At 41.1% G+C, this 25,239-nt stretch overlaps 1 protein-coding gene across 6 annotated transcripts in view; it reads right to left on the bottom strand.

Moving 5' to 3' along the window:
* LOC127035685 (cyclic AMP-dependent transcription factor ATF-7) overlaps positions 1-25,039 on the bottom strand; it is a 113,975-nt gene extending 88,936 nt beyond the window's left edge. For 4 of the 6 annotated variants that reach the window (XR_007769900.1, XM_050925916.1, XM_050925914.1 and 1 more), the window contains exon 1: positions 24,912-25,039. The gene's annotated coding sequence lies outside the window, so the exon portion shown is untranslated. Of the gene's footprint in view, positions 1-1,682; positions 1,773-24,911 lie in introns of all 6 variants that reach the window. The other 2 variants (XM_050925915.1, XM_050925917.1) reach the window with 2 other exon arrangements.
* Between the last annotated feature and the right edge of the window lie 200 nt (positions 25,040-25,239).

Genomic DNA, 25,239 nt, shown 5'->3' with positions numbered 1-25,239 from the left:
GAGGTCATCTAGTCCAACCCCCTGCTCAAAGCAGGAGCAATCCCCAACTAAATCATCCCAGCCAGAGCTTTGTCAAGCCTGACCTTAAAAACCTCTAAGGAGGGAGATTCCACCACTTCCCTAGGTAACCCATTCCAGTGCTTCACCACCCTTCTAGTGAAGAAGTTTTTCATTATATCCAACCTAAACCTCCCCCCACTGCAACTTGAGACTATTACTCCTTGTTCTGTCATCTGGTACCACTGAGAAGAAGTCGATCCATCCTCTTTGGAACCACTTTCAAGTAATTGAAAGCAGCTATCAACTCCCCCTTCATTCTTCTCTTCTGCAGACTAAACAAGCCCAGTTCCCTCTGCCTCTCCTCATAAGTCATGTGCTCCAGCCCCCGAATCATTTTTGTTGCCTGCCGCTGGACTCTTTCCAATTTTTCCCACATCCTTCTTGTAGTGTGGGGCCCAAAACTGGACACAGTACTCCAGATGAGGCCTCACCAATGTTGAATAGAGGGGAATGATCACATCCCTCGATCTGTTGGCAATGCCCCTACTTTTACAGCCCAAAATGCTGTTAACCTTCTTGGCAACAAGGGCACACTGTTGACTCATATCCAGCTTCTTGTCCACTGTAAACCCTAGGTCCTTTTCTGCAGAACTGCTGCCTAGCCACTCGGTCCCTAGTCTGTAGCAGTGCATGGGATTCTTCCATCCTAAGTGCAGAGTCCTGCACTTGTCCTTGTTGAACCTCATCAGATTTCTTTTGGCCCAATCCTCTCATTTGTCTAGGTCCCTTTGTATCCTATCTCTACCCTCCAACATATCTACCATTCCTCCCAGTTTAGTATCATCTGCAAACTTGCTGAGGATGCAGTCCATGCCATCCTCTAGATCATTAACGAAGATATTGAACAAAATCAGCCCCAGGACTGATCCTTGGGGCACTCTGTTTGATACTGGCTGCCAACTAGAGATCAAGCCATTGATCACTACTCGTTGAGCCTGATGATCTAGCCAGCTTTCTAATCACCTTATAGTCCATTCATCCAGGCCACACTTCTTTAACTTGCTGACAAGAATACTGTGGGAGACTGTATCAAAAGCTTTGCTAAAGTCAAGGAATAACGCGTTCACTGCTTTCCCTCATCCATTCCAGTTATCTCATCACAGAAGGCAATTAGGTTAGTCAGGAATGACTTGCCCTTGGTGAATCCATGCTGACTGTTTCTGATGCACTTGAAAGAAAAGAAAGTGATCAGGACTGATTCTTTGAGAACCTGCTCCGTGATTTTTCTAGGGACTGAGGTGAGGCTGACTGGCCTGTAGTTCCCCGGATCCTCCTCCTTCCCTTTCTGAAAGACGGGCACTACAGAGCCTTTTTCCAGTCATCCGGGACCTACCCCAATCACAATGAGTTTTCAAAGATAATGTCTGTACGTCTCACAAAGAAGGCAGACAGAAATGGGAAAGTGGGAAAACGGTAGGTTCTGTGAAGGAATGGGGTTGAATCAGGATGCAAGGGAGCCAGAGGAATAAAGGTTTGGGTGCTCCCTATTCAAGGCCACAGCCTGTCTCCCCACACAGGACCCCCTGCACATAACCCTCTTTCCCTCCCCCAATCCCATGTATATCCCTGGCCTCCCCAAACTCTATCAGTGAATCCCCCTGCCACCTGCTCATCCCTCTCACTTGCAAGTAGTTAGAAGCTGTTTCAGGCAGAACCCCAGGTTCGGAGTTTCCTTGATAGTTGTTTCAGTGGATTTACAACCATGTTTTCATCTAAAAAAAAAAAATAAAAAAATAAAATAATAATAATAATAATAATAATAGTTCTTTACCATGTTGCTGTGAAACACTCACACAAAAAACGCATGGAACTGTGAGACTAACTAGAAACTAATTATACACCAACTGTCATATGTGAAGTTAAAGTACTTTTGTCCTTGTCTACATTGGCCAAAAATGTGTGTTTTTCAATTAAGTTAGCTTTAATGGATTAAACTCTCCTCCAATACTTGTGCAGATGGAATTTAACACCTTTAAAAAGTTGTTGCTAGACTCTCCTTAAGCTAGAATACAATTAACCCAAACGATCGTGTCAAACATTGTTTACACCAGTGGTTCTCAATCAGGGGTACGTGTATCCAGAGGTCTTCCAGTGGGTACATCAAGTCATCTAGATATTTGCCTAGTTTTACAACAGGTTCCATAAAAAGCATCAGCGAAGTCAATACAAACTTAAATTTCATATAATTACTTGTTTATACTGCTCTATATACACTATACACTGAAATGTAAATACAATATTTATTTCCAATTGATTTATTTTATAATTATATGGTAAAAATGAGACAGTAAGCAGTTCTTCAGTAATAGAGTGCTGTGACACTTTGATTTTGTAAGCAAGCAGTTGAAGTGAGGTACACAAGACAAAGATCAGGCTTCTGAAAGAGGGGTACAGTAGTCTGGAAAGGTTGAAAGCAACTTGCCTACACAACTGTTTGGCTGGTGGGAGGGTTGTTAATTTCAGCTAATTTAACGGAAAAATAAGCATTTTTGCCCATGTAGACATGACCTTATATGTCTCTCATAACAAATGAAAGGGAAAAGGTGATAGAGAGGGAGAGGTGTGATATAAAATGACATCCCCCCTTACTATACAAGTTTAGGCCATGTCTACCTTCCAATTATGTCGGTAAAACTTGTTGCTTGGGGGGGAGGGGAGGGGGAACACACCAAAGTGACATACATTTTGTTGGCATAAGCGCTCCTATGCACAACACTATGTCGGCAGGAGAGCGTATCTGGCAGACATAGCTATCACCGCTCATTTAAGTGCTTTCATTATGTTGACAGGAGAACACTTTCCTGTGGGCACAGAGCAGCTACAGGAGCTATCTTACAGCATTGAAGCTGTATTGGTATAGCTGTGATGCTGTAAGCTTTTTAGTGTAGACATGGCCTTAAGCACTTCAGTTTGCTGTGTAACTATCACACTATTAACTTGTGATGAAAATAATATTTGGGAGACTGATGCGAGGAGTCATTCTTGTTTATTTCAATAATCAAAAGTTCAAACAATTATTTTTAAATAAGTTTAATGCCACAATGATTAGGCCTCAACTGGAGCAGCGTGTCCAGTTTTAACTGCCACGTTTCAGGAAAGATGGACAAATAGGAGGAAGTCCAGAGAAGAGCAACAAAAATTATTAAAAGGTCTAGAAAACATGGCCTATGAGGGAAGATTAAACAAACCCAGTTTTTTCTGTCTGGAAAAGAGGGGACATAACAGGTTTCAAGTACATTAAAAGGTTGTTACAAGGAGGAGGGAGAAAGCTTGTTCTCCTTAACCTCCGAGGACAGGACAAGAAGCAATGGTTTAAATTGCAGTAAGGACGATTTAGGTTGGATTAAGAAAAACTTCCTGGCAGGGTGGTTAAACACTGGAATAAATTGCCTAGGGAGGTTGTCGAACCTCCATCATTGGAGATTTTTAAGAGTAGATTAGACAAACACCTGCCAGGGATGGTCAAGATAATACTTAGTCCTGCCATGAGTGCAGGAGACTGGACTAGATGACCTCTTGAGTTCCCTTCCAGTCCTACAATTGCATGATTCTATGTCAAAGTGCTAATCAGCCCATGAATTTGGACATTAGCACAACCAAGTGCTAAGTTTCCCACTTTACTTCAGTCCAGAGACTGAAGTATTCCCAAAATGTGCTCGTTAATTCATTAAACAAAACAAAACATTTTATCTTACTCTAGACAGACCTTAGGGGTAAAATTTAAACAGGGCTTCCTAGGAAATTAGATATATAGAACTTACTGACAACAGGAATGAAAGGCCAGTCTGCCACAAGGAAAATTCATCCCTTAAAAACATGCTGGCATCTCATGGAAATCATTTAAGAAGCTGTTCTATGTGTGAACAGTTTCTCATATCATATGATCTGTATTTTTTCTTATTTTTATTGCAAGTGTGAAATAACCTTGAGCCTCTCCGAATATGGGATCTATAAAGTGCTTTGATTATATATACACAAGTTTTACAGATGGGAAAACCAAGGCAGGGAGTTTAAGCAATTTGCCAAAGGCCACAGAGTGAGTCAATGGTTTTTGTTGGCAACATCATAAGTCAGTTGCTGTGAGGGGGACTATGATCTAAATCTTGTGAAAAGAAAGCTGTCTTCTGTACAACTATTCATCATGTACAATCCCCCCTCCCCCAAACCATGAAGCACTCCTCTGATTCCCCTTTCAGAACTAAGCTATAAACTAACTTTCTTGTTTGTAAACTCTCTACTGACTTGTTCTACGCTGAACTCACAAGACCTCAGAACTTCTCTTCTGGACACACACTAACCTGTAGGATTCTCAACTCAAGGCTTGTGCATCTGACCCATGCCCTTCCTGGCTTGTAAAGCAGAATCATGATCAACTAGAGCCATTCTGGATCAAAATACCCACTGCCCCATTCAAGGAAGGAATCTTCCCTTTCTCCATTAAGCAGCCAATAGCATGATCAACAATGAAGAAACCCATCCTGGATACATCAGTTCTGGCCAACGACTGCCCAATATAAGTGATCTCTCTCCTGCCATCCATCACCACCCTCTGACAAACAGAGACTAGGGACACCATTCCTTACCCATCCTGGCTAATAGCCATTAATGGACTTAACCTCCATTAATTTATCCAGTTTTCTTTTAAACTGTTATAGTCCTAGCCTTCACAACTGCCTCAGGCAAGGAGTTCCACAAGTTGACTGTGTGCTGTGTAAAGAACTTCTTTTTATTTGTTTTAAACCTGCTGCCCATTAATTTCATTTGGTGTCCCCTAGTTCTTATATTATGGGAACAAGTAAATAACTTTTCCTTATTCATTTTCTCCACATCATGATTGATTTTATATACTTCTATCATATCCCCTCATAGTCTCCTCTTTTCCAAGCTAAGAAGTCCTAGCCTCTTTAATCTCTCCTCATATGGGACCCATTCCAAACATTCCATTCCTGAGCAAGCTCAGAAAAGCTACCCAAAGGCCAACTTCAAGCTCATTTAATTGAAGTCAATATCCTAGAAAATCTGGATTCAGGTTGGGACCAGGAATTGAAACCACCTCAGTGGCCTAACAAATGGTCTCCTGTTAACGGACAGAGGGCAGACATTCATTCTCATCCTCCTGGACCTCTCTGCAGCTCTCAACACTGTCAACCATGAGATAGACAAGACAGCACTTGAGAGGTGTGGCAGAAGTTCAGGATAATGCGCTAAAATGGTTTGAGTTCTTCCTGGGGGAAGCACCCAACAAGTGATAATGGGAAACAGCAGTTCCACTGCTAGAACCCTCACTTGTGAAGTTCCATAAGAATTAATTCTTTCTCTGGTCTTATTTAACATCTGCATGCAGCCACTAGATGAACTGGTCAGATGACATGGACTACCTGTCACACCAAGAATAGGCAGATGACACAACTCTACTTATCACATATGACCACTCCATTACCAAGACCAGATAGCCCAGAGTTTGGACAAGATCAGCTCATGGATGAAGAACAGCTGGTTGAAACTGAATCTGAGGAAAACAGAGGTGATGCTGGTGGGGACATTAAAACATTTTGAAGAGTTTGCAGCCATGATACTGTCTTCTTTCTACTCTCTCTCTCATTTGCCAAGATGGGATGGAGTCTTCTAGCCAATGATGACCTAGCTTCATTTATTCACACCTTTCTCATCTCTTGGCTAGGCTACAGTGATACAATATACCTGAGCATGAAGTCTTCAGTGCTTAAGAACTCCAATGGTACAGAATGCTGAAACAAATTCTTAGCAACACTGGCTACTGCAAACACATCAAACCTGTCGTCCACTGGCCTCCCATTGAGAATCAAATCAAGTTCCCATACAGTATCACCTTAAAAATCAACAAAATAAGGTAAAGTCTATGCTGTGTCCTTATTTTCAGGGTACTCAATGACCTGGGGTCAGGGTAGCGAAATGATAGCCAACAGCTCCATTGCAGCCTTTTTATTTTAAATTGAATTTAGTAATTTTTTTTTTTATTAGCTACCATGGGTTCAGTTCTTCTTGCTACAGTTTCAAGCTCAGAGAGAACATTACCTCTGGTGCTCTTCTCACATTTGGAGACACTAGGAACACACAAAGTCCAAGTGTGTGTGTGGTCACTATCCGTGTACAATGTCTTATCTGTACTTAAAATTTTATTAAAGCAATAAAGTTGCAATTACCCATGCATACATAAATCTTAAAAATGCATGCAATGACTAAGGCCATGTCTATAACGTACTCTGGCATAGCTGTACAGATACAGCTGCGCTGCATCTGGTGAAGATGCTGTATGCTGACGAAAGAGAACTCTCCCGTCAGCATAAAAAAAAAACCAAAAAAACCCCAACCCACCTCTGCGAGCAGCAGAAGCTATGTCGGCAGGAGAAGCTCTCCTGACGACATAAGCATTTGTGTGCACATTTCCTATGTCGGTGTAACTTATGTCACTCAGGGATGGTTTATTCACACCCAAGTGATATAAATTATGCTGACATAGGCTATGTCTACAGTACAACCTAAATCTGTTGACACAATGATAAGTGGGTGATAAAATGAACTAACTGGTTATATCTGCGATGAAGACTAGTCAACAAATTTGTTTTCTGACACAAAGAAACGTTCAACATTAAAGATAAAGCTTGAATTTGCAGGAGACAGAGCTTTCTTGGAAGCCAGCTCTAGACTGTGGAATGAATTCTCACAGAAACTAAAGATCATCATAAACCTCACCATCTTCCACTCAATATCAGGCACATCTTTGACCTTGCCTTCTGTAAGGAGGGTGGGTGGGTGTTTAAAATATTCCAGAACAGAACATTCAACTGCACATACTTCTCTTCTCCTTTCCGCAGGCAGGCAGAACATTTTAGTCACATTGCTTAATGTACTACTGGAAGGCCCTCAGATACTATGGTGATGAGCACAATATAAGAACCTACACAGAAGAAAACAGACCTTGTCCTCCTCTCACATTCTGCCTAACACTGGCCTCTGTCTTCCTGTACAGTCTGGCCACTCTGGTAGTAAAAAAACTTCTCTACAGCTCCTGCCACTTAGAAAAGCTTCCTAGTATCTCTTCATCTCATCAAATCTTCACTAAGAACATCCTTCTCCCTCTCATGCCTCAGTATCAGGATGGAAATTCTCTGGTCATGATTTAGCGCTGTAGAATGTTGGGTGATACTGTTTGCATGAAAAATGCTCTAAAAATATCGCTATATTCTTGCACTGTACACAGCACGTGACTACTGTTACTACAAGAATGCCTGGGGCCCACCAGTCTTAACAGCCTAGATCTCAATAAGTGCTTTTCCACGCACAAAAATGATATGGTTTTAACTAGATCAGTTTAGTAAAAGCAGTACAACCCTTCCCAAGTGTGGATACAGTTCTAGACACTGGTATAACTTCTTCCTGTAGATGTAGAGGATTAATAGACACCTTTACACTAGTACAAACATGTCCATGCTGAACCAATTTAATTATCTCAGTAAAGCAAACATCACACACCCCTAACTGAAATTGTTATATCAATATAAAACTGCAGACTAGGTCTTAGAGACCTGCTTGTGGAAAGCTTTATCATCAGCTAAGAGTCACAGTTTATGCCAGAAGGGATCACCAGATTATCTAGTCTGACTGCCTGTATGTCACAGGCTGCGAGCCGCCCCCCAGCCACCCCTACACCAAGCCCAACAATCAGAATTAGACCAAAGTAGTATAGCTCTCAGGAGATTGAACTATTGTGTGCCACAGGCAAAGAACAGGAAAGACCAAGTTGTACCAATGCCAGAGGCCCCCACAATGGCAGGGAACTGATTAGGTGAGATATATGCAAAAGATCCTAGCATGTAATTTGCGCCCCATGCTCCAGAGGAAGGTGAAAAATTCCAAAGGGTCATGCCAGTCTCACCTGTGGGAAACCCAATCTCAAGTATGGGAATCACTTGCTCACATGCTTAGGGTTTAAAACTCACTGGGATTTAACCAGCTGGAAAAAGCTGAAAGAAACAGAACTGAAAGATATATTTCTAACATCTTTCCTTTTGCTTGTGTGGATGTGGGGAGGAAGAATGTGCTAAGAGTGAAATCTGGCCATAAATTAAACTAAACTCTTCAAATTAGGGCACACTGCAGCTATGAATGGGTTGAGAGTTTGTTTTGAACGAATACAGGTATAATTATAAACTTCTTTCCCTGTATATCATTTAAAAGAGGTAGCATTAGCAAATTTTTTTCTCACTAAAATTTGATGTTTTATTTTTGAGAATCAATGATGCAAGACAGGTATTTTAATGTGAATTGATTATTCTAATTGCAGCATACAGTTCTAGGAAGCGGGAGAACTGAGGGGAGACAAGAACACATGTATTGATGGGAGGGACAGTTCAGAACGTTTAAGCACTGGCTTTGAGACACCTAACAAGGGACATTCAGGCCATGTCTACATTATAAGCGCTACAGTGGAACAGCTGAAGTGCTGCAGCTATGCTGCGGTAACACTGTACTGTAGACACTGACAGAAGCGGTTTTTCCATCAGTGCAGTTAATCCGCCTCTCCAAGAGGCAGTAGCTAGGTCAATGAAAGAATTCCTGCATCAACCTACCTGCATCCACACCAGGGGTTAGGTTGACCTAACCACAGCGTGAAATTTTTTACAGCCCTGAGTGACATAGCTCGGTTGATTTAATTTTTAGATGCAGACCAGGCTTAAAACTACAATTTTATAATCTCAGGAGGGCTGGCTTAGCCCTTCACCCTTCCAAAGAACTGTACTGGAGGAGGAGACTAGACACTCCAGTTCTGTGTGCTCAGCAGGGCCATCAGAGATCCTCAGGCACTTTTTCTAGAAGTAGAGAGTTGCCCAAGTATCCTTGGTCAAAATTTCCCATCTTCATACTCTTATTCAGAGTGCTCTGAACCAACTGGCTACTGGCCACCCTCCCACAGAGGCTGTATATATGTATTACTAGCACTGTATATAAACAGCGTCTGGGGAACCTTCATAGTGAAAGGCACCATAAGCATAAAAGATATTAAAAACATTTAATTAAATTTTAAGAAACAGGAATTAGGGAATGGCTGGGGAGGTGGAGGCAGAAAGAGAGAGACTTGAATACATACTGGGAGAACAACCAGAGGATTAGCGCTAGCAGCAAACAAATACAGAGGAAAGTTTACCCTGAGGAAGCCCAAACTGTACAACGTGCTTACTCTTTCCTGGATTACTGCAGGACATTTACTAGAATGAACAAAGGATTATGTTAAATAAAAAGTACTCTGTATAACAAAGCAGTTGCAGTCAAGGCTGAAATCCATTGTGGACATCACACTTAGACAGGCAGGAACAGGTTCAGAGAAAAGGAGTAGGCTTAGATCAAACAAAGAGCTTCATAGCAAGCAACTGAGAAAGTTACAGGTAAAAAAATAAATAAATCCTTACATTGATATGCAGTTCAGCAGAAAACCTGTTTCCAGCTGTCCCAGGCACTTTAAATAGGTAACTCTTTCAGATAAAGGGTTTAAGGGTTTTCTTAAAAATTGCTTTTATAAAATACAGGAGCCTGATTTGAACTATTGCAAAAGCAAAGGCATAACAGAACTTGACTGTCAGGAAAGCTGAGCTAGAAATAGTGTTCTTACAATATTATCCACATAAGAGACAAGGCGGGTCAAGTAACATGTGTTTGTTTTTTTTTTAATTGGACCAACTTCCCCCACCTTGTCTCTCTAAAATCCTGGGACTGACATGGCTACAACACTGCATACTTACATAAAACACAGCCCACCCAAGGTACTTTCATGTGATTTTTATAAGATGTAACATGGATACTATAAGAAGTCTAAAAGTCTGTTTTAGCTTTCCAGTAAATCATGCTCTCAGAACATAGTGCTTTGGGCCTATGGCTCACTACTATATTACTGCATGCCAGAAGCCTAAAAATGGAGATATGAAATTTAGCTAACTCCTAAAAAAGTTATACAGGATTAATTCTCACACTAAGTAGCAAGGCCATCCCAGTTATTTTACTGAGACCTGGGAGTCGTGCCAATAACATTAACTACTAACCCCACGATAAAAACAAGCCTATAGAAATGCTAATGATGTTTTTCTTAGGCCAACCCCTAAGAAAAGACAATACGCTGCTACTGGGAAGATAAAACCACAACAAAACTGGATTGTTAGAGATGGCTACACAGAATCTTTACTTCGGGATACATCTTACAATGGAAGATACAAAAATGTAGGTAGACTGGTAGCAGACGCAGAGCCCATGATCACCAACAGAAGCTGGAATGTGGAAAAATGTAGTACTTACTATAATTAAGGAGGAATTACTCTGTAATAAAAGTGAGACAAAAAAATAAAAACAAACACACATTTCTACTTCGCTATCCAAAAAAGGAGGAAGTATAAAATTGAAAGCTTGGGGAAGTGACTAAAATAGTAAAAGATTTCCCACTACAACGCAAGGAAGGAAACCTGTTGCTTTGAGACAGTTCCAGAAGTGCTTTTTGTTTTTTAAAATATACTGTTTAGCAGATCTCTGCCTGAAGCTTTCTGACCAAAATGAACATTCAGCACACAATGCACTAAATATGTTGGTGACAATTTGGGAGATAAGAATGGCAACAGGCAAGGATCCACAAACAAGATATAGGATAGGCAACTGCCAACCCTTCCTCGGGATTTACGCATAGTTCATTTCTCAGCCCTGTCTCCATCACCACATTGCCATGGGTTATTGTACTATACTACAGTAATATTCAAAAACACTGTAACTCATCATGATATAGGGTAAAATTCTCAAAAGCACTTAAGTCCCATTTTCAAAAGTGATTTTGGCACTTAGGAGCCTAACTCTCACTGAAAGTCAGTAGGACTTTGGCTCCTACGTACTCAGACTTTAAGGTTAGAAGGGACCATTATGATCATCTAGTCTGATCTGCACAATGCAGGCCACAGAATCTTACCCACCCGCTCTTAACAAACCTCTAACCTATGTCTGAGTTATTGAAGTCCTCAAATCGTGGTTTAAAGACCTCAAGGTGCAGAGAATCCTCCAGCAAGTGACCCGTGCCCCACGCTGCAGAGGAAAGTGAAAAACCTCCAGGGCCTCTGGCAATCTTTCCTGGGGGAAAATTCCTTCCTGACCCCAAATAGGGTGATCAGTTAAACCCTGAGCATGTGGGCAAGACTCACCAGCCAGTACCCAGGAAAGAATTCTCTGTAGTAACTCAGATCCCACCCCATCTAACATCCCAGTGACTGAAGTCAGTTTTTAAAATGAGACAAGTTTTGAAGATTTCACCCATGATCTCTTCAGGCCACATTTACGACAGATATTTCAGGCACCTAAACATGCAGATTAGGTACTTTGTGGAATTAGGTGCCTGTGACAAACACAGGAATTTCATAAAGTATTTTTATGACTCTATACCTGTCACTTTGGCATTGCTACACATGGGGGAGAGGGGGAGGCGAAAGGGGTCGGTCTTCTCTCCCTATACATGGGAAATCAGGCTAAGTATTTGAGACTCGAGCCACTAGGCTTCGTTCCTGGAACAGAACACAATGAATGGAACACAATGGTCCAGCACACTAACGGGGTCCCACTCAAAGAACTGGTTACATGCCGGGCATGGACCAGACCCTCTGGATCTAAGACAGTGCCTAACCTGCTTAGGCGCTTTTGAAAATCTCATGAAGTATCTTTGTAAGTGTGACCATTCATCACTAAATGTTACACACCAAGAGACATCCTCATAAAGTTTTTCTGGGAAACAGTCCACTTCAGAACCTAAGGTAAATATGCACAGACTATTGCTAGCAGTATGCTTTGAATTTAGAGTTATTTTGGGGTGTGGGGGGAAGGAGTGGGAATGTTTGCTTTGTAACAAAAAAGCTGGAAGAAAGCTTAAAATTGTCATCTGGGAAAGAAAACCCAAAAGCTAATGCTATAAAATCTGCTTTAGAGGCACACCACTCTGACACTTTATAAACTTGATAAAGCAAACCCAACTGTATAAACTGGAATATTGGCAAGAAACTTACTTGAGGTAAATCTCCAACAGTCACATGGTATTTAACAAATTATTCCAAGTTATCCTATAATGCAGGGTGAAAGCAAAGTCCAACTACTTCCCACTAAATTATGTCTTTCTGTGTGCATGCACAGAAATTGGTGCCCAGAAGCTCTGGAGTACACTGCTAATACCGGCCTGAGGACTTTGAAAACCTTGACCCTCTAAAATTTAGAATAAGAGGGGCTGGAGTTCACTCACACTATATTGAAATCGCTGCCATTGGGGGAATAACCTTCCACGTCAGGAAAAAAAATTCACAGTTAAAGTGGCTTAAAGGAAGCTTATAATGTAACAAATTAAATATCCAGAGCACAAACTGGGTCCTATTTAATGAGGGCTGAAGGGAAGGGAAATGTTAACGTTTATCAATCCCCATATGCACTTTTGGTAACTATAAGCTGCAAAGAAATCCAACATACTTATGCCAGGATGATATGAGAGAGGCATCGATAGCATATTTCAGCCAAGAACAAAACAAACTCCAGTGAAAGGAATAATATGGCCTCAAGACCAGATGCATCAGTCACACGGGGCCTAGTTTACACTAGAAAAGCTTTGCCAGTAGCTCTACCAGCAAATCTTCCCAGCGTAGACACAATTTAAATTGCCAAGAGTGTTTCTGGCTTCTACCAGTTCCCTGAATGAAACAAGTTATACTGGCAAAAGCACTTCTTTGCCACTAAAGTGGCCTCTATTCTAGGACTTATCAAGATAAAAATGTCATAAGAAGAAATGACACCACTAACCACAAAAAAAAGATTATAATGTGGACTTGGCCTGAGTTGAAACTTCAATGCTAGAGACAGAGCAAGGCATTATAGGTGCACCTGGGCAACAATATAAGAGAAGGGATGACGACTCAGGTACATAAAATCAGCAGAGTAAGGACACTGAAAGACATCAGATCTAAGTTTCTCTTTTAAAAAAAAGATTTAGTAATGAAAGAAATTCACAAAAAAAGATACAAAAGGAACACGTGTCTGTAAAGCCATTGAGCATATCTGCAAGTTAAGATGATCTGGAACAACCACAATCTCCAGGGGACATAGGTACTAATCATAGTCAATAAGGGAACCGACCTGCAATGCAGGTACATGGCTAAAAATAGTTTACAAGGTGTCCTACATGTACCTCACAGGTTCAGTGTTTTAAAGCCATAGGCATTCCAACCTGGTTTCATGTTGAAAGCATGGATCCCAACTGCAAAAATCCAGTAAGATAAACGGTTACTACGCTCCAAATACCTACCAACCTAACATGGGTTAGGTAAGGATTATTAATTGCTTAGTGTCATTTATTTACATTTCTGATAAACAAAATAAAAAAACACTAACTTAAAACATAACAGTAAGTCATCAATTTCCCAAACCAGAAGAATCAGAAAGACCACCTCTAGTCCCCCACTGATGAGTGCACAATATTCAAATTCCTAAGTTCCTGCCTCCCTCCCCAAAAGCCTGGAAAAAAGAGAAAGACTTTGCAGCATGCCTGGAGATCAACTGATTCATGGTATTTCAAAGCAAGAGGCAAGCAGCCTGGGGGGGAAAAGCGTAAATTCCAAGTCACCAAACAGTTCACAGAGAAGGTCCTGCCAGCAGCTCTCTTTTCACTAAACTAAGGTAAGCTCCAGCTGTTTGCAGCTAAGCCAGGATAGCAGAAGTCAAGAGCAAATCTTGCACATAAGTAGGCTCCAAGCCTTTTAGAACTTTATAAGTCAAACACAACACTTAAAACTCTACCCAGAAACCTACAGAAAGTACAATTCACAGTACACTGATGTCAAGCACTCATAGGAGAAACCTCTATTCAAGAAGCAAACCACTAGCTCATTTCCAAATTGATCCAAGGTGTAGCACTACGTAGCATGCATTGCAGTAGTACAATCTCTATATTACAATGAACTCAAGTAACAGGTGAAGGACACAGGTCTGAAAAATAGTTGCCCAAATGAACTCTGATTGAAGTCACAGCCAAGTCAGATCCACAGCATAATCAAGGGTATCAAAGAAGCTGATTAAATCTAACACTATCAGCATGGACCCCAGATCTATATTATAACCAGACTGTGCTGAACTCAGCTCTGAATCCAGGCTGACAAAAGTCAAGGAGATCCAAGGCATCTCGGCATCCAACATCAAACCAAAATGACACTGCACAAGGTTTCACTAAAAAATCTAAAGTTTGTGTCTTACCTGCTTCTCATATTACTGATCTTGACGTATTAAGACTAGACTGCAACTGTTCAGCATGCTGACCCACTGACTCCTTGTAACCCTTTGCTGAAGGTGCTCCATATAGAGGTCACAGAATTAGAAACTTTGGCACAGTTTCCAGCAGACTAGACAACTACATTTAAAAAAAAAGGTATTCCAAAATGAACTCATAACCACCTAAGCAACACCTTGATCTTGACATAATCCTAGCCTTCCCCTGTATTTGTTCACTAGCTTTGGCATGTCCTTATGTACACTAAGTTCATCTATTGAAAGACACCTAATATACTTGGGGCAGAAATAATTCACATGCAGTTATACTACGATTGCAAGAACAATGGAGAAAAAAATGTAAGAGACCCAGTGCTCCCTATTGATTATTACAGCGATAACTATGAGAAGTGCCTGAATGACTTAGGAGTCTGCATCCCACTTACAAAAGTCATTTAGGCCATGTCTACACTGACAGCTGTGGCACTGGAAGAGTGCTCATGTAGACATAATAATACCAACTCAACGAGCGGCAGTAACGCGTCTCGTGCAGACATTGCGCTATGCACACGAGAGCTTATACTAGCAAAACTTGTGTCGCTCGGGGGAAAGGGGTGTGTCACACTCCTGAGCGACAAAAGTTTTACTGACGTAAGTGCTAGTGTAGACATGGCCACAGGCACTTAGGAACCCAAGTCTCAATGAAAGTAAACAGGACCGAGGCCATGTCTACACTACCCCTTTTGTTCCCAAAGATGTCGTTGCTCAGCGGTGTGAAAAACAAAACAAACCACATCCCTGCATGACATAAGTTACCCCGGCACAAATGGTAGTATGTACAGCGCTATGTAGGCAGGAGAGCTTCATAGTGTGAGAGCTGGAGTTAAGTGAAGCCATGAGGCAGTTGTATATGTGTGAACATTAAGTGAAAATATTTCCCTCACCAAAAGCAAAAAATTGCCTGTTTTTATTTATAACATACAGTGGGCATTTATATGTATTCAGCATTCAAATTCTACAGTGTGGATTATTTGATGCATGAGGGGCTAAAGTGATGCTATAGTGCTCACAGATGGGTGCAAGAAGTGATCCATTTGTAAACAAGGCAATGTCTACAACTGCTGCAGCTCACCTAAGAAAGGGCTACCTTTTAGCAGAGAGCAAAGTGATTACCCATATAGGGAATTTGGAATCCTTACAGATGAGAGGCACTATGTAAGTGAGAAAAGAGCATCCTATAGATTATCAAAATTCATATATTCCACAATTGTGTGTTAAATGCAGAGATTCAAAACAAAGAAATAAAACAAAGATTATATGCATTTCTTCATCAAAGTACATTGTGCAGGGAACTTCTGGTTGAAGATGAGTGAATAAAGTTATCAACTGTCAAGCTATTATGATGAAAATATCCATACCTGTACTAGATACCATATTGGGTTATTAAAACTACCTCAGATTATGAAAACTGATGGAATTAAAGTTTTAGTTTATGGTTCACTGTTTACTTTTTGAACACTGTTTAGTTTAAAACTAGACTGGTGAGTCTAGTTCTGTTGTGAATGGGAAAAACTTTACAGAAGTTTATGAAAATGTAAAATATAAACCAAATAAGAATAAAAGTAAGTGACAATCACCACTCCTGGATTTAAATACTAAATCCTGGACCTAAATTATCTGTGCACTCCCTATAAAGGAGTCAGATTTCACAAGTCAAGATTTAAGCAGTTTACATTAGTGAAATTTACATCTACCTAGATACCACCAGTGACATACTTAGTACTATATTTGGACTTCACCTGCCTCTCTTCTCCTTCTAATTCAAATTATCACAATGTTGAAAATTTTAAAACCACCATCTTTCTATATCTGATCTAGACTATAGATCTCAAATAGGAGATGTTGAGTAGACTTGAACTTCAGATTCTAGCGCAATAAGTAATGCAGCAAGGACAAACTTTTATTTATTAGAAGCAGATTAGTTATTCAAGTTTTTCCTGCCCAAATGATGTCATATTTCAATTGAGGGGAGGGAAAGTGACAGTGAAACATTACCCCGAAGAGAATCCCCAAAATAGTACCATTAAGTACTTACTTCTACGATGTGAACCTGATTACACTGCTCTACAGCTAAATGCTTCTGAAATAAATGTAGTCCAACTTTACTAATTCTGGGTCACTGAGAATGAAAATGATGCTTAAAATTGTTGATTGGCTCTAGTTTTCAAGATATGCTATTGGGTCAGTATATACGACCCTTGACTTGGGAATGGCAGAGGATAAGTGAGTTACAAAGGGAAGGGATCTCAATTTAAACCAGAAATGACTAAAATACATCTTTGACTGGATCTATGAATAAATCTATGACTGGGTTTGGACAGTACTTGCTTTTTAGGCAAAACAATGAATGATGCAATCTGAAGCTGGTATTGCGTCATACATGATATGAATTGCATCATGTTATTCCTAGAAGTCATGGATGATGCAATCATAACGAAGCTTACATCACTCTGCTGAACAAATTGCCCTGTATCAGCTCTAGAAATCATACAGTGTCGTGCTCTCTTATTTGTCAGTGTTTGATTTTGCAAAGGGACACATTTCTGTTTAGCCAAAGTGAGCAGAGATGCCTCGTACTTGAGTGAACAGTGCAGATAACTTCTGCTATGTTTGTGGTGAAGTGACTTTTGCATCACAAAAGCGCAGTATAACCACTATGGTTAAGAAAGCCTATCACCTTTATTTTGGCTGCAAAATTGGAGATCAGGACAAGAGGTGGGCCCCACACATATACTGCAACACTTGTGCAACAAATCTTCGCCAGTGGTGGAACAGGAAAAGGAAATCTATGCCTTTTGCAGTGCCAATGATTTGGAGAGAGCCAACAGATCATACCAGCAATTGTTACTTCTGCATAGTGCCTCCAGTTGGGAAAGGTGTGTCAAAGAAGAAAAAGTGGACTGTGCATTATCCAAACATTCCATCAGCTATACGCCCAGTACCCCACGGAGAAGGGCTGCCAGTTCCTGATACACCAGAATCATTCTCACTTGAGTCAGATGAGGAAGAGGAAGAGGATGAAACTTCTGGTCCTGAACCATCAGTGTCACAGGACCCACATTTTCTCCCATCCTCCTCCTCTGAACCACACCTCATAACACAAGGTGAACTGAATGACCTTGTCAGGGATTTGGAACTACCCAAGAGTAAGGCAGAGCTGTTGGGCTCCAGACTACAGCAGTGGAATCTCCTGGCAGGCTATCAGGGCAAATGGAGCCCATCAATGCTTGCAGACTATTGCTGGACAGTGACAAGAGATGCTCCATTTAATGAATATAAGAGACAAGCCAAGAAGCGCCGAGCAGACACTCAATAGGACTAAACTATGTACATAATAGTTTTTTTGCCTTTTGTTTCATAATAAATTTTATTTATATAACCCTTTTGCTGATTTTTAAAGTGTTACATAAACAGGACAGGTGAAATATTATCATGTAAAACAACCATAAACACATGAAAAGACCTAGGTTTACAATTTATGATTAAAACTCTACTATCTACACAATATACATAGACATAAAATGTAAACTTAAAAATATCTTAGAAACAGTAGCCAATCATTGTCATATTTGAATTCAGCACATCAAAATACATAATAAATATCACATTTTATCTCTGAAGCAGACGACTTCTCAAAAATTGTAGACCAGTGTCATCTGACTCTCAAATACCCAAAACAGAATTATGCCTCATTTGCTATGGTGGAAATTCCCCCAAATACTCAATACATTGATTATCTGAAATTATTCAATATCCCCCAATACAGTAAGATAATTAAGGTTGTACTGTAGTAGGTTTTTATTTTTGCAACCATAAGTGAAAGCTTTTGCTATTAGACAAAAGCTTATGTTCCACCTTAAGCTATGTCTACACTACAGAGTCACCACCATACACTGTCAGCATACTCACCAACAGAAGGAATTTTTCTGCCAGTGTATGAACACCATCTCTCTAACGACATTAGTTATGCCAACAGAAGTCCTCTATTGTCAGCACAGCTGCACCTATATTGGGGGTTTTGTTGGTTTAGCTCTTTCACTAGGGGCTGTGTTTTTATTCACATCCCTGATCAACACAGCCATGCTGTTATAAGTTTTAAGTGTAGACTGGGCCTTAGGCAGCTATTTTTTAAAAAGTAACAGTGGTATTCAGAACAGAATCATTTCCTCTCCTTACCTTTGCCAACACAGAGTTGAAAAAATATTCTTTGTGAGCATGGCAGGCTAGCAAAATCCAAGGAACTAATTTTCAGTGGCATTGCAAATCCTGGGTCTGTGGGAGCACACCCTCAAAATGCACTGAAAGGGAGAGCCTCACCACAACACTCCATTTATAACTGGCGTTTCAGATAAAAGGAACCTGAAGACTTTTCTTTAGCACAGTTCAATACTAAAATACCTCTCTTGCCTCACAAAAAGTACACAGAAAATATCTGGAAGATATGCACTGTAAGTTTATCATGAATAAGAAGATAATACCAGTCTCTAATGTGATAGAGAGGCTTTGTTCACTCATGAATCAGCTTGTAATGGCTGGCAGCAGTACTTCGCCATCAGTTTATTCTTTCATGTAAGGGTGGGACAGAAGAGAGTTACATTCCAGACTACTGCAGCACTTTCCTAACAGAGCTACATCTCCCTCTATGAAACATGAGCTGAAGGACTACTTGCTATCTGAAATCTGTCATCATACTGTGTTGCCTTCTTTAGGGAACTTCACTACACACACTGGGGGTTCAATTCTGGGTTGCTCCTCTTTGGTTCTCTAGCTTAAGACAGCCCATTTGGGGCTGCAGTGCAGACCAGTGTTCTGTCCAACAATGGCTAGAATACATGCTTCAGAGAACAATGCAAGAAACTCCATGATAAACAGTTACAGAATAGAGAGAAATATGAACTGGTACGAAGAACTAAGCTAAATTTCTCTCTCAAAAGAACTAAAAAGCAACTACAGCAAAAGCAAGTTACCTATTAACATTTAAGAACCATCCCATCTCCGTGCATTTAAAAATGAGGAGGCATCCTAGGGCATGAACTTTAACGCACTACTTTAGAGATGAGCGTTTGATGCCAGTAGCTCTCATAGTTGTGAAGCTGGCACCAGCAAAAGACAGCGTCTTCTAGAGTTAATTATTTCCCCTCTGCAACAATGCTGCAGCTAAGGAGTTGTCCACACAAAAGTCTGCACCTCTTTTGTGAAAATGGCACAAACCTCTACATAGACATTTAGGCTTGGTCTATACCTAAAACTTTAGTCGACCTAGCTACATTGCTCAGGAGTGTGAAAAACTGCGTGTTGTGTGTGGTCGACCAAATCCCCACTGTAGGCACAGCTAGGTCAACGGAAGAATGATTGCGTCAACTTTGCTAATGCCTCTCGGAGAGGTGAGTTAACTATATCAGTGGAGGGCGGGGGGGGGGGGAACTTTTCCATGAATGTAAGAAGCACCTATATGACAATGCTGCAGCAGGTGTGCCGCCACAGCGTAGACTGAACCTTATTTCTGTTTAGTTCAACCTGTTCTTAAGCAATTTAAGCTAACACTGTATCCACACAGCCTTTTGTACTGGTTTAACTAAATCTGTTAAAAAAAAATGAACACCTTTATTAAACCAGAGCAATTCTGTGCATAGTCTAGCCTTAATTATTTCAGACCTAGTCTGCACTATCAAGGGAAAGGGGGAAGAGGAGAACAAAGGGGCCACTGAGTCACTGGCAATTGTTTAACTGACACGTCATGGGAAATATGGCAACAAGACAAAAGTTCAACACATATGTTATGATCTAACGTTTTAGCAACAAATATATAATGCTGGAAATTGAGGTTAGCAATTAATTCAAAAGAAAAGAAGACTATTAATTTAAGTTTAAACTGCTGAAAAATTAGTCAACTCATCATATTAGGAGTTTCTTTAAAGCAAAAAAAAATACAAGTTTCAAAAGAAGTCAGTGAGAGCAGAAGAGACAACATCTATGAAAAATCAGGTCCATGAGGCCAGGCTGTTAAAAGAACTCACCAGCCAACAGCTTCCACGGGGAGTCACCCTTGAAAAGATGTTCAGTTCATTTAAGTGATTAAATGGGATAGGAGCAGTTCTGAAAATATAGCATTAAGTGCTTAACAAAAAGTGAGGAGCATGTAAAGCAAAATATCATATAGAAATATGATTCTATGCATCATTCCAATATGGAATCCAAATACTGCAATCCCCAGATGAACATGCTGAACACACCTGCCACACCAGGAGACCCGTAGAATGATGATATTCTCTAAAAAGTTTTACTGAGAAGTTTTAAAGCTTTTTACCATGAAGGGGAAACTACAGAATGTGAACCAGGAAATGTCCCAAATGGTAGCAAACTCCAATCACTGCTACATATTTCCATAAGAATTCTATTGTTGAGTGCTCATATTCCCCACCTCCCCAAATCACCTACAATAGGCAAGATTCATAACCTACGTTCTATGTGCCAAAGGAGGTTCGGAACAGAGATCTAGTTTCCTTCACACAACTGTCTCCTGATATCCATTAGCACTTCATCTCTTAAGTTTCCTCACCTTTCAGAGCAACAAGTAGAGGGAGAATTAATAACTTCCCTATATACCAGTCTGGGAACCTCAGACTCTAGTCAGCTCACTTTGCCCATTTTGGAGTTCTCCTCCTCAGTCTTCCCAACCACCACCACGAGCCCTATTAACAAGAAATCTGAAAATAAAGAAACCCAATCAAAAAAGTTTGATTTTTAAATGAGACGGTTTTATTTTTCCCCATTTAAACTTTTTAAAGCAACATTTCCAAATGTCAATCCGCACTTACTGCACCTTTCACCCGACAAAAGGCTCACAAAGCACTTTTACAAAGGTGAGTATTAGAGCTAATTTACCTATGGAAAACTGAGGCACAGGGAGGCTAAATGAATTGCCCAGTATCACATGGCTAGAGTGACAAAGCCAGAAAAGAGAACCCAGGAATCCCAACTCCTAGGCCCTATTCTAACTGCTAAACATTCCCTCCCACACGATGCTCACATTTTTTAATTTATAACCATGTGTCACAAGAACTAAGCTCACTGTAAACCACTATAATTATTTACATTGACAATACAAATCAGTTCAATATGTTACTATTCCATACTTTGTGCATTGCATATCTTTGCAATCATCATCACAGTAGGAGTCAGGCCACATGGATTTTACAGCACTTCCAAATTAGCTTCATAAGAACATTGTCACACAGACTAACTGCAGTCCTTCAACCAGATTTTTAAAAGGTTAATGATAATTGCAATGTACCAAGCGGGATGCAGCACCAGGATGAGCACTACTGGGTCAAGATGAAGTTCACTTTCATTTGACATCTTTGTACATTATGTAGAATGCGGGTGGTGGGGCAAGAGAACAAAGAAATCAGAGCATTAAAGAAACTGGGAGGTGTTGCAAACACCAGGGAGAACTGAGAAACAATAAAATCTAGAAACATTAGAAAAAACGGCATGACATATGAGCAAAAAAAGAAATTCAACTTGAAATAAATGCATTTAATACTCTGGGGAATGTAAACTAGATCACAGGTGGAGGGAAGAAGATACTTGAGGTGACAGTGGACAGACAGGAGCTTGTAATGTGATAAGGAAGGGGGGTGGAGAAATGTGATTCAGGCCTACACCCAGAGCAAAAAGGTTATGGCCTCATCTCTAAAACTCTGATGTCAACTGTATGCAGCTCTAAGCAATCCAATATCAGCACTCACTACTGACAAACTGGAGGACATTCAGGGGGGAAAGTGATAAAGTCACAGAAAGGATTGATTTATGAAGAAACATTAAAGTAGTACATGTGTAATTCGGCTAATGACAACTAAGAGGGACACAAAAAGAACAGGAGTACTTGTGGCACCTTAGAGACTAAAATTTATTTGAGCATAAGCTTTTGTGGGTTACAGCCCATTTCATTGAATGCATGCAGTGGAAAATACATGTTAACTGCCTACAATTATTTGAAGAGTGAATGCCAATGAGGGTGAAGGAGCATTGTACAAGTAGGTATAACCAAATTTATTTAACTTTTGACAACTTTATTTGTACTTAGCCAAGTTTTGCCTTAAATTTGTGCCATTATTGGCACAAATTTAAGGCAAAACTTGGCTAAGTACAAATAAAGTTGTCAAAAGTTAAATAAATCTGTTAGATGCAGGAATAGTCTCCTCAAAGAAACCCTATTGCTTGTCTGGATTGTCTCAAGAAAATCTAGAATGGAATAATCCTGCACTGGCCAGTGAGATGGACCAGATATCCTGAAAGATATTCTCCTGATCTAACAGCTATGATTAAACAGCATAAATAAATTTAGAGAGAGAAAATGTATCACCTGAAATATAGAGAAAATTTGACAGTCCCCAAATGTCTGCTTGAGTACAACTGTGAAAATTGAACAATTTTTTATAATTCAGTGGCCCTCCAGGTTTTGTAAACTAGGATCCTGTGGACAGGATAGCTTCATCCAATGCCTGTTTGCTCGCTGTTTTGAAACAGAAAGACTGGTTTTCCACCACTCTACTCCCAATCAGATTCTGGGATTAGAAATAATTGGCCCAAATTAAGAACCATCTCTAATTAATTAATTAATTAAGAAAGTTAACCCTACTAGTAACCAGATTCCAACTCGGGCAATTATATTCTACACTCATAAAATCCCTTTTGTTCAAGTGATCAAGTTATTCTTAATTTGTGTCAAATCACTGTTTTATAGAATTGGTGGTTCAGATTAGCTGCTGCATTCTACACCACAAGTGTCTATATTTTAGTGCATAGGCAATAACTATATTTATACAGTTTGTAAAGCACCATGCAATCATTTTGGATAGTGCTATTGGTTATGGTTAGCAATGTACTCGATGCTGTACCAGACAAACTGAAGAAAGTCCCTACCCCGTAGAACACAACGATGAAACAAGACATGCTGAGGAGCCCAGAGAAAGTATGCATATCATTTTATCACTGTAATATATTCATAGAAAAATGCAGTCTTTAGAAGGGACCTGAATATGGAGACAGTAGCTACTTGGTGAACCAGGATAGAGATGGCATTCCATGCAAAGAAAGCAGCATGGAAAAAGGTACAGATTAGAGAATGGAAAGAGTTTATGAAGGATGGCAGTGGTCCTCAACTGGATTTCATGAAGGGTGCAAATTACAACAGAGTCTGGTCTTAAAAATTTAAGTTTATTTGATTAATCCATGTTGATTTTATACGCATCACCAAGTATTTTTATTTTCATGTAACATTTCATGTAAGAAAAGTCAAACCTGTTGGTCTTTTTCTGTTAGGGTAAGGAGAGAAAATGGGGCCCAATTAATTTTAGCAATAAAGATGAAACCCTTTTGACAAATGAGACGGTTTAATAGTTCTAGTTTACTAGAAACTGTATGGAAGTGAAAGAGAAGTAATTGTGCAGTAATGGATTAAACACTCACTGCTTCAAGAAGTTCTCATAAAGTTTGGGCTCCCAAAATCTAAAAGTGAGAAATAATTATTTAAGAAACAATAGAGAGAGAGAGCCCCCTCCTGGGAAGTTTATTGGAAGGGGATGACTCCTCCCATCTCCAGGCAAGTTAAAATCAGGGTAAAAACTTCATGTTTAAATTGCACAACATATTTTTTCTTAAATAATTGTTGTTATACACAGACATGCACACAGATTGTGCAATTTAAACATGAAGTTTTTACCCTACTGATGTTTAGAGTAACTGATCTAAACTTGCCTGGGGATGGCGGGGAAGTCAACCCCTTCCAATACACTTCCCAGGAGGGGACTGTTAAAGGGTTACTCCCACTACATCTAGTCTCAGCGTTACCCACGCTACTCCTAGACCCCCATCAAGTTGTTTTTGTGACACCCCCAATCTACCAATCCCATGAGCCCCCTCTCCCCCCGCGCTTACCATCTCCTTAACTCACTCATTTTAACTAGAGAGTCCCAAGCCCTTACCCAGGCCAGGATCTCGCCTACTGCACGAGGACCCTCTCCATAGCCACCTGCTGACCCAGCACGGCCCTGCTGCACAGGCCCCCCCCCCATAACCCCCATCCACACAGCCCAGAACCCCTTCTCATCACGGGGGCCTCTCACCACCCCCTAGACCACAGCACTCAGGGGCCCCCCACCAAGGAGCCCAGGCCCCCCTCACGAGCAGACATTTTCACACAAACCCCCCCCACCAGCTGTCCGTGGCGGGGCCCCCTCCCCCCAACCAGCCACCGCCCGGGCCCCTTGGAGGCTTCAGCAAGCCAGAGCCCCGCCCCTCCCTGAAGACGGGGCGTGATCCACATCATTCCCGGACGCTGTTGGTTGCGGCGCCCATCACTCCAAGCCGCCCGGCGGACCGATTGGCCGAAGACGCTTGTCACTCACGGAAGGGGCCGGTACTCTCACGAAAACTCGGGGAGCTGGGGGGGCAGCGTCTACTCCAGGGGGATAGCGGGGGGCCTCGCTCACCTCGAGACCGGGGGGCACACTTGGGTTGCTTCAGGTCCGCACCTCTGCCTGGCGCTGGCTACGGAACCTCGCGCTGGCTCCGTCCCTCCCGAGCTGTCCCTGGGTCTCGCGCTGGGGTGCCCCCTCCCTCCCTACGCGCGGTAGTCTCGCGAGACTTCCCACGGGGCGGGGCATGGAAAAGAGAGAACCAATCATCAGCCGGGATGTGTGCCAAAGCGGAGGGGTGGGCGTTGCCCGCGAGAGGCGGTGGGTGGAACGTGCCCGCCCACTCTGCCTTCCTCGGAGGGGGGCGTTACTGGACGGGACAGCGCGGAAAAGAGCGACAGAG

Source organism: Gopherus flavomarginatus, chromosome 16, assembly GCF_025201925.1.
Source record: "Gopherus flavomarginatus isolate rGopFla2 chromosome 16, rGopFla2.mat.asm, whole genome shotgun sequence".
Lineage (NCBI taxonomy): Eukaryota > Metazoa > Chordata > Testudines > Testudinidae > Gopherus > Gopherus flavomarginatus.
Note: the sequence above shows the minus strand (reverse complement) of the source record. Positions and strands in the feature narration are given on the sequence as shown.